The sequence below is a fragment of the Lepeophtheirus salmonis genome, chromosome 5 (assembly GCF_016086655.4).
Source record: "Lepeophtheirus salmonis chromosome 5, UVic_Lsal_1.4, whole genome shotgun sequence".
NCBI classification, from domain to species: domain Eukaryota; kingdom Metazoa; phylum Arthropoda; class Copepoda; order Siphonostomatoida; family Caligidae; genus Lepeophtheirus; species Lepeophtheirus salmonis.
In genome coordinates this window covers 71,505,904-71,516,398 of record NC_052135.2, presented here as the reverse complement: position 1 = coordinate 71,516,398, position 10,495 = coordinate 71,505,904, and positions in this window count along the sequence as shown.

The following is a 10,495-nucleotide window of genomic DNA, read 5'->3' as shown; positions in this document are numbered from 1 at the left end:
CTCAAAAATAAAGGCAATCTGCAATTAAACGGTAGATCTGAAAGTAATAATAGGAAATCCTTTTTTTTCAAATCTTAACATAATCTGAAAATGCACAATAATTATGATCCGTGATGAAAATCATACGAATCACGCTTAAAAAAACGAAACCGATAATCAACGTGGTAACCATGACAATTTGAGGAATGTTTTGGAGGAGATCAGCTATAATCAGCTGTGAGGGAGAACAAAATAAACAAAGTCATTGGCAATAATTTCTACGATACCCAATTCTACTCTGAGTCCAACAAGGACCTCCAAATATACCTCCTCAACAAATTCCCTGGATTACACGAATGTTCAATCAGGTTTTTGAATATAATTGAATCTATAATGGCAATGACGTTCACTAGTCAGGAATTAAACTGTACGGACAACTGCTAAGGAAAAGAAAATTCATTTTTCATATTGACAATTTCAAAAAAAAAACGGGCCAGCTAAAAAAAGCAGGACTTAAACTCTCACTAATTATGATATACAATAAGAGACCAATAACAAAAACAAATAGAAACAGCAGGTGTGTTTCTGACGTGAGCTAAAGGGACTGGAAACATAAAATTTATACGAATGAATTGAATACGGAATTCCAAATTCGAACATACCATGAAATGTATGATGAATTTATAAGTAGCTTCCCTCAATTCTCTTTATCTTTCCTTAGTCCTAACTCTTGGAGAACATTGAAGTCCACTTCTTCCGATCTTAATAAATTAAGAATGATCTTAGGCCGTAGCAATTGTCAAATTTTTGGGACCGAACTAGACGTAATTTTTCGATTAGGCCGATCTAGACCGAACTTTTCTATGAGACCGGTCCAGACCAATATTTTTGTTGGACTGAACTAATTTAGTCTAGTAAACAGTATAAAGGTATCAGACTGGTCTAGGATTTCCAGACCGAAATCCAACACAAGTAGTCATATTAATGATATCTCGCAGGCATTTTGCAAGTAGCATTGAAAGTGTATACAAGGTACATTGTTAATAATGCTCATATATCATATTCTTATTTTTGACCGAAGAAATAACTATGTGGTGTGTTGTGTCTTGACGAAGTTGAAGAGATACAAACTATTAAATAACGGAATCCAGGACAACCGAGTGAAATGAGGAGAGTAGAGCTTTGGAGGAAGGAATAAGGCAACGATGTAATCTAATAGGAACACGTATATCATCTTATTAATACATAATCATTACTATCTCTCACAAGCATACACAATGCACGGCTATTGTTAAGAATAATAATGAGGATAGTACTTTATACATATATTAAATAATAACAATAATCAAAAAGATGAGAAGATAGGAAAATAATTACGAATACATAAACACCCCCCCAGCTCCAAATCCATATCGGTGCTTCACCAGGTTCTGCTCCATGAATTGAAACCTGTTGATCCGCTCCACCCATAACCAGGCGTGGACAAAACCATTTATTTAAAAATATACCATGGCACCCTATGCCCATACACACTTGCACCACGACAAGGCAAATCCTTCAAAAGCACGCCTTTGAACGGCACTTCCATCTATTATATTTATCTCCATAGTCGTGCCGTGCTCTCAGCATAGTTTATTTGATTTTACATCATACTCCCTTCTAATATATGCTGAATAGGTTTGTTATATGAATTAGAGAAAACAAAGCACCCTGTACAAACAACCTAAAAAGTTTATAGAAAAAGGGAGCACTCTATAGTATTTATCTCTGATGTATAATATCATAATTTATATACATTTACAGCATATATTAAGAGTTGTATAAAATATGAAACGCTCGTATGTAAAAATGGATGAAATTTCTCAGGCGTTTAGTTCAACTTATATTGAAAAGGAAAAAAGTAGTTTTTATGAAAATTATAAAAATGTATGTGACTTTAAACATAGATTACTTAATATTTGGATAGACACACGCCACGCAACCTCGTAACTCATACCTTAAAAATAAGTAATAAATAATTTTCTTTAATTGAATAACAATTGTAGAAGAAAAGAATGAATTATTATTAGAAAGTGAGGAAACATCATAGATGGACTTATCTGATTCTCTACAGAAAACCCTCATTTGTAATCTACGTAATCAATCATGAAATTGTGGATCGTCTGGTAAAAGATTTTTGTCATGTATTTCATTTGTTACCCGGATTAGATGGGTGGGATGATAATTCCGATTTTAGATTTTCTTGTTAAAAATGTACTTAGTTTGATCCTTTTATATACGTACTTAATCTTTTTACCTTTAAGTACCGAATTACTTTTATCTCGAGAATGTACCCTTTTCCAACGTACTCCTCCACGTCTCCATATTTATTCATAATTTACCGACGATTTATTTTACGTTCCACCTTAATACATAACAATTTTGTCAGAAAATTTCATTTTCTGCAAGTTAAACTTGAAAGAGTCCTCCAAACGCAATGATAAAGTATGATTCAATTCTGTCGAAGGAAGAGGTAATTTTATGTTAAATATAAACCCTGGTATGTAAAATGAATTGTGTTTGTTTTTATTAGTGAACGCTCTAAATAATCAAGCACACATCAGTCATGATTTTCCATCAAAATAATTATTATGCTTCTATTCTTGAGGAGAAAGCAAGCAATTAGAATTGATATAAGTATTATTTGTGGAAAAAAACTATCATCAGATACGTAACTAAATTTGGAAAGTAATTGATATTGTGATCGTCGATTCGCCACTTTAGTTTAATGGCCTTGCTCTCCCAATCCCTGGATAGATGTATATAATTATGATCTGAATTTATGATTGAAGAATTAATTATATGAATTGATAGGGGAGCCCTGTAGGAAGAAGGATCCTTATGGGAGTTGAATTTTTTTTTTTAGAAGAGGCTCCTTGAGGGTACTTTGTTTACATAATTATATATCTTATTATTGGTAAGTAAGTTGATTATTTATTTAATTAATGACAAATAATATTTAATTATAAATCTTTTTTAGTATGTAATCATCTTGCAATATATTCGTTATTCAAAAGGATGTTTATTTATTAAGAAATGCAAATGTCATAACATCAGTTTATGATTTTTTTTCTTCTCTTTGAGGATGGATATTTTTGATGAAAAACACCTGTGAATAAATGAACTGACGTTATAACCGATGTCTCAACCATTCAAAAATATATTATAATTATTCTAGTATTTTTTTCTTTCTAAGTTTGTAGCATGTACAACGCACATATATTAATTAATTATTGGTTTATATTGAATACCACTCAACTCTATAAAGAAATAAACTTTGAATAAGAACTGCAATGACATAAATTTAACAATTTAAAAAGGAAATAGCCATTGAGAGAATATTTATTTTATGAAATTATCATTGCATGTTATCAAATAGCCAAAAAATACAATTTATGCAGCATTTTTCTCCTACAAAAGAAGAGGGCATGCTTCATCCCCATTACTGATGAAGCCAAATTTGAAGTATTTATTGTAGCGTGTCCTCTTTTTAGCATTACTAGTATATACTTTTGCAACTTTTGATGCAAACTCAGAGTTGGTGGACAGCTCGCATGAAGTAGGTTGAGACTCTATTTCACCGTCAATCATGCCTTCTTGTGGGGCTTAACTTTTTAGAAAACGATCCATGATGAGATGTTGCCTCTTTCTTGATCTTAGTGACATCAAATGTATTTTCGCGTTTAAATGATAAAACAATATACCACGCACTGCAATCAAAGTGAACTCTGTGGGCGATTGACATGACACTTTATTGATAATGGGTACTTTAGACAGATTCTAAAAATTGTATAATTTTATATGTAAGAAGAATGTATTTTTGTATTCAAATATATTTATACAAGGGTGGTTTGAAAAGTTTTCAAACTCAACATGAAGAGTGCAGTACTTGTGAATAAACTTAGTTACATCTATCTAGCATTTGATGACAGATATAACATTTGTTTGAGTGATTTGATGCGAGTATTTCTGTGGAAATGGACAACATCAAGTATCGAGATATCATTAATTATTTGTTGCCGAAAATGGCCGAAACAGCTAGTCACATATTAGTAGAGAATAGCATTGAGTAGAGAACATCTAAGTATTGACTAGCTTTGTGTGAGTGGGGTCCTAAAAAAACAAAGATTATCAGTAATTATTTTTTGGGGAGTAATCTTCTACATGGTGCAGCGAAAAAATATTACACTTCCTTTTTGCTACATAAATCAAGGTTTTTTTGAATGCGGTAAAATTGTTACGGTCAAATACTAAAAATAAATATATGAATGAAATAAACAAAAAAAACTTAATCTTTGTTAGTGTTATAGAAAATACCATCTGCGCGTGAGCTACGAATTTCGATCTGCACACTTTTAGATGCTAGCAAGAAACCAATGGAGATTGCAAAGTAGTTGGGATCTCCAGGCAACCCGTCTATGCCGTTATGATGTCGGAGACGATGGACAGGAAGCTGGGGTCAGGTAGGAAAATGAAATTGAATCTGAAAGAAGTATAGGAGGCTACCCAGGCACACATTGAAGTCGATACAGGAGCACGCCAAGTACTTTGGCATTTCGGACTGAACCGTCCATAGGATCATCAAAAAGACTAGGGTCAAGAGCCTTGTGAAGGTGGAGAGACCACTTTGGACACCAACAATGAAAGAAACCATCTCCTCAGTTGCAAGTCTCTTTTGATTGTGTTTTGAACTCTTTTTTTACCATTCTAGCCCAGCTATAGTCCTATTGCCAACCCCTCAACTACACCTTATGGGTATATATCGAGAGGAAGGCCTACAGTGCCCGTCACTCAAATAAGAAGAATATCATAGGCACTGTCATCCAAAACTGGGATGTCATGTCTGAGGACGACATCGGCAAAGGATGCAAAGCTTTCTGTGGCCTCCTGGGATCCATCATTGCTCCCGAAGAAGGCTACATGGATGGCACCCTGTATATCAGAGTTTCCCAAAGTAGGCAATACTGCTCTCTGGGGGAGGTGCTTTGATGTCGTGGGTGGTGAGTAATGTGAAAAGGGGTGATTGCGGGAGGGGCGAGGGACCCAAATAGCGGTGATTACATATTATTACATTAAAAAAATTAAATTTGTTTACAAAATTTTAAAAAATATCACTACAAGGTAGCAGCATTGAATATGTTAAATATTGTCCGGTTAATACGATAAAGTACGCCATGAATGTACTTAATTATTGGGACCTTTATATTTTATCCTATACTCAGTACACTATGTGTGGAGGAAGGGGAAAATGTGTTGCTTAGATTCTGCATTCTGACGTCACAAATATACTAGTGCCTGAAAAATGCAAATAATAATATAACAACATGAGATGAGACTTTATAGATCCCTTTCACTCAGTAAAATAAAAACCCAAAATTGGCCTCGAACATGGGAAAGTCATCAGTCATTTCATCAGCACCTGAATTGCAGTAGCTTCTGTATCCACTTTTGTGACCTCCTTTACTCTCTCTGCTGGTTCTACAGTCTTGCCTGCATCAAGGTCCTCATCCGTACCGCCATCTGCTCCTACAATTTCCTTCTCGTGTGAAACTTCAAGTTTCGGCAAGCAAACAATGGGCTAATTCTGTAAGTTAATTAATGCCCAAAATTATCTTTCAAATATTATTGATGGGACAAATAGGAGAACAAGGATTTAGATGCATTCCTAAGACTTCATATATTACTTTCCACTATAAATTATTTGTATTATTCTTCCCGCGTGAACCCATTTCATCAACCACCAGAACCACTACATTCAAATAAACGACGTCATAGTATCACTACGTGTGCCGTGGCTTCTCATCCATTGCCAACGGCTACATTCATTCACAATTTTTCAAAGGTTCATGTATTGCTCCGAAATTGGGTGAAGGCCTGCAAAATAAAAGACAAGGTAAATCCAAAAAAATTTCGCATCTGTAGCAACCATTTCAGGCAAGACTGCTATGAAAGATATCTTCGTAAAAAGTAATATGGACTAGCGTGACGAAAGATGTTAAGGAAAGAATTGTTCTTTCTTCAAATTTATACACCTCCAGCAATTATAGGTTTAATGTACTTTCTGAGCGAACAGAATGCCTAAGAAAAGGGAGATCCAACAAACTATTCTCTCTCTCTCTCTATTGGCAATGAAGCATCTAGATTCGAGTGAAACGATACCTCAAGTTGTAGAAATTCCTCAAATTCAAGTGTTTTGTGTTATTGTCGAATGTGACATGTTCTTCGAGAAAGAAGAAACACTATCCCTGAAAGAAAAAATTGAACACACCCGGAAGAGCTAAAATTGTTAAAAGTGGAGACTTCAAATTTGAAAAAAAGAGGTTAATAGTTTGCGGTGTAAAAATGAGAAAAAAGATGAATCTGACTCAAACTCCAGTTCAAGTCAAAAGTATCATCAGCTCAAAAAGATACTTTTTCATTATAATAGATGTTCTGTACTGCTAAATAAATAAGACTGGGGCAACTATCACCACATGACTATCAAAGGGAAATTTCCTGAAACTTTTTTTGTTCTTTGTACGACTCTAGAACTCGGCCTTGAGATGATAAAAAAAAAACATCATTACTTATACTCAGATATAGTCACAATATTCAATGAAATTAAGGAAATTATAGCAATCATTTCGAAGTTAAATCTGTTATCTTTATCATCCTGTCTGAGTGTAAATTCAAATGAAATTTAGTCCACTATGAACTTTACTAGCTTCCAAGCGGCTGTGAATTGGAAAAAGAAAATAATATATCAGATTATCACCTTCAAGTGTACTTTGCTTTCCTGGGAGAGTAGCAAAGATACATGTCTGTAAAATATCAGGAACTTTTATAGCTAATAGTATGGGTTATCAATCCTTTTATCGAAGTCAGCTCTTGAGGAAATAAGAGAAGAAGATCAATTGTTATTTTTAATTAAGAATGACGGGTACGTTGTATAAGTTTACCCAGACGTCATACTTTTTCTTTCTACCTTGAAATGGGAGACAACGACAATGGGTAGTCTTAATATGTGGAGGAGGTTATCCGTGGACTGAGGGATGAGGCCGAAAGAGATCAAATTTAATAAAGTAAAGCAATACAACTTTTTCTTGTATATACCATAAACCATTGCAGTATAATACCAGGATGAATGTCATCGGTATCATGGAGAGGAATCCAAATGTGTCAAATATGTCATCAAATCCAATCATTCTTGTAACAGGAAATTAGAATAAACATACATAAAAAGAGCTCTAATGATTTTCTACTCTTACGTGGAAAATAATTTGAGCAATTATGATGGATTGAGTCGATATTCCTAACCTTCTACTCAAGTAATATATTATTCATTGCAAGTTATTCCATTATTATTAATTGGTGGCAATAATTGATTTTAGACTATGTACTGTCTCCAATTTTGATAAAGAAAGTCATAGTTTGACGTCTTGTCAAACTTATGCAATGTATCAAATAAGTGCATTGAGTTAAGTTCTAAGTACAAGATACCATACCAAGATTTTTGGCTCTAAAAAGGAAAAAAAAGTATCTTAGCTCTATCCAGTATTGTGAAATAAGATGAAAATATACTTACATAATTGTTTTTTCAACATTCAGTGTAATTGCCTTGGTTTTTTTTGGTTTTTTTTCAATCAAATGAACAGGTATAGAGTTATCAAAATGCAGATCTATGTCTTATTTTTAATAAGTTTAAGCCTGACATGGAGAAACTCTTTATATTGAAGGCAAGGGGGAACCAGCTTGAAAAAGTTTGGGAAAACTTTTCTATGTTATTGAAGCAAAGTTTATCTGTTTTGCGATGTTTAATAATTCTGGGATATCCCGGGTACTACCCCTGTTAATATATTTATAAAAGTTGCAAGGACATCAATGTTTGAACTCGGGCAATGCTAATTGTCTGAGTAATTATTTTCATTTATTCATATGGCATTCATGATAATCATTTTTTTACATTGATTATGTAATTAATTATTAGTAGGCTTACGTTTTCCATTTTTGAATTAATTTATAATGATTATGAATTATAGAAGAATCGAATTATATGTACTCTTTATGTATTATGTTAGTCCACATTTATTCGGTCCAGTCCTGTCTTATGACCGGTCATATCAGTCCTTAAGATAATTAGTCCTTCGGACTGTCAGTACTAGAACTTTATTGACGTCATCAAGGATCAAATTTTGGGATTCAAGCTTTTAGGACTGAGTTGGACTTGATTTTTTTCCTTTTTTTGAAAAAAAAAATATTTTCACTTTTAATTATATGACGTAGGAATAGTTTTAATAATAATTAATGTACCTCTTAACAATAATTTATAGATGCATTTTATTATTTTAGTAGCACCTTCATATACCTTTTAACAATAATTTATAGATGCATTTTATTATTTTAGTAGCACCTTCATATACCTTTTACTTATAAATCCCTTATAAATATATTTATCATTGTATTTCAAGCTCTTTGCCCGCTCTGTTGGTTTCCTTATTTTGTGGTTCTCTAGTAACACCACAGTTTTAACTTAATATTATTGTAGTACGTAGTTCATATATCTTTATTGGTGTCCGGAACTTTTTCCTTAAACAGTTTTACCTAAGGACATTTTAACTTAAACCATATCGTCTTAAAGCCTTTTTGTCTCAAGGATATTTTGCCTTATATATGTTATTTATAATTCATTTATATTTTATGACTATAGCTCATGTACAATATTCATGCTCTGATAATACCAAATCTTAGTCAATATCATATTTACATATGACATCCTACCTTATTTTATTCAATTATAATATTTGTGTCTGAAAATGTGAGGTATGACTATCGTTTTTGACCAAATCAACATACTTATTTCATTACAAATTAAAAGATTTAACTTTATAATTTTTTTACAAACTATATTTTGAGTTAGTGGGTAAGAAAAATCCATTAAATGAAGACAAAGATATCTCACATTCACTAATAGCAACACAAAATTTAATTTCGAAAATAGTACAGATATTTTAATATACATATTCTAATTTAATAGTTATTACATTTTCTTTTTTATGTTCAACTTCAATGTAATCTGTTTTTATACTCCAGCAATAGTTTGTCAGCATATGGGCATCCCATCTCCCTCCATAGCATTTTTCTAAGGTTTGGTATGCTATTGATGTATTCAAATATTCATAAAAATAATTAAAAAACTACTTTCAAATTTAGGATTAGCATTTCGACTAAATTTTCATAATCCCTCAGATAATGTGTTAGAAAACTAAAGAAGAATAGGAAAGAAAAGCCACCTGATTGGTCTGAAAGAGGGTCTTAGCTTCAAATAGCGTGCAAGTAGTTTGTCTAACATAAGTTACTTCGTATCAAGTCTTGGGTATGTTCCTTGGATTATAAAATTATGGTGAGCAATTTATTTCAGATAAGTATGGATATTTTTTCATAAGATACATTTTTAAACACGGAAGATTCAAAAATAATCTGTTCTGATTTAAACTCTGTTAGTGATATAGATATTTATAGCAAATTAATTAATTGGGGTGGTACTTGGAGAATGTTTATAAATGTTAATAAATGTATCCAGTTTCCTTTTTTTTTTAAATGGTTCATCCACAGAAAATGGTAGATAATTTCTTAGACTTAGGAATTTACATCTCTCGTGATCTGAAATTATAGAGACATATAAACTACATTATAAGGAAGGTCAATCGAAACTTGTTAATTATTAAAAGAAGCTTCAAAACTCCTGACACTTTGTTTATGGTAAAAATTTATAAGCTTTCTATCCTGCCGTTTTTAATGTACGGATCTGAGATCTGGAATCCTTCCAGAAACTACCTTATTAAGTCCTTAAGAAAGATGCAAACTAGATTTTTGTCGTTTAAGTTAATGGACATGTAGTATAACAACTTTTTCCCCCATGTTTCCGCATAACTCTAAAATTGTTGAATCCAATATCCAATTTGTTAGTTTTTAAACTCTTGCCGAGTTCATATATGTTTCTCCCTTCACAAAGATATTTTCTACTGGGGACCATAAAAAAAACTAACTTTGGCAAAGTTTGAAACTTCTAATGCCCTTTTAATTTCGGGAAAAAATTATTTTTGGGTCAAAATTGCCATTTTTAGAACTCTTGTTCTCTCCAAATATGATGCTACGACCAAATACAAGTTGCTCTTTTTATATTATATAGTATTCGGTCTATCAGCTAAAAATATTATGGACCTTGTGTTAACCATTTAACAGGTCATAAATCTGCTCAATGACTTGCAGCGTCCCTGTTTTATAACACAAACTAATATTTCTCGCTTTGTTCAAAAAGTATATCTTTAATTTGGGTTAAATTTGATATGTTCGTAATAGTGAACCGTGCCACAGTTAGGGAATATATGTAGGGTTTAATAACCTTATAGCCAGATGATTTTGGGCCTTATTTCTTTCTCTTTTTGGAGGAAAAATTAAAAAGATGCAATGAATTTTAGCAGGATAATGCTTAATTGTA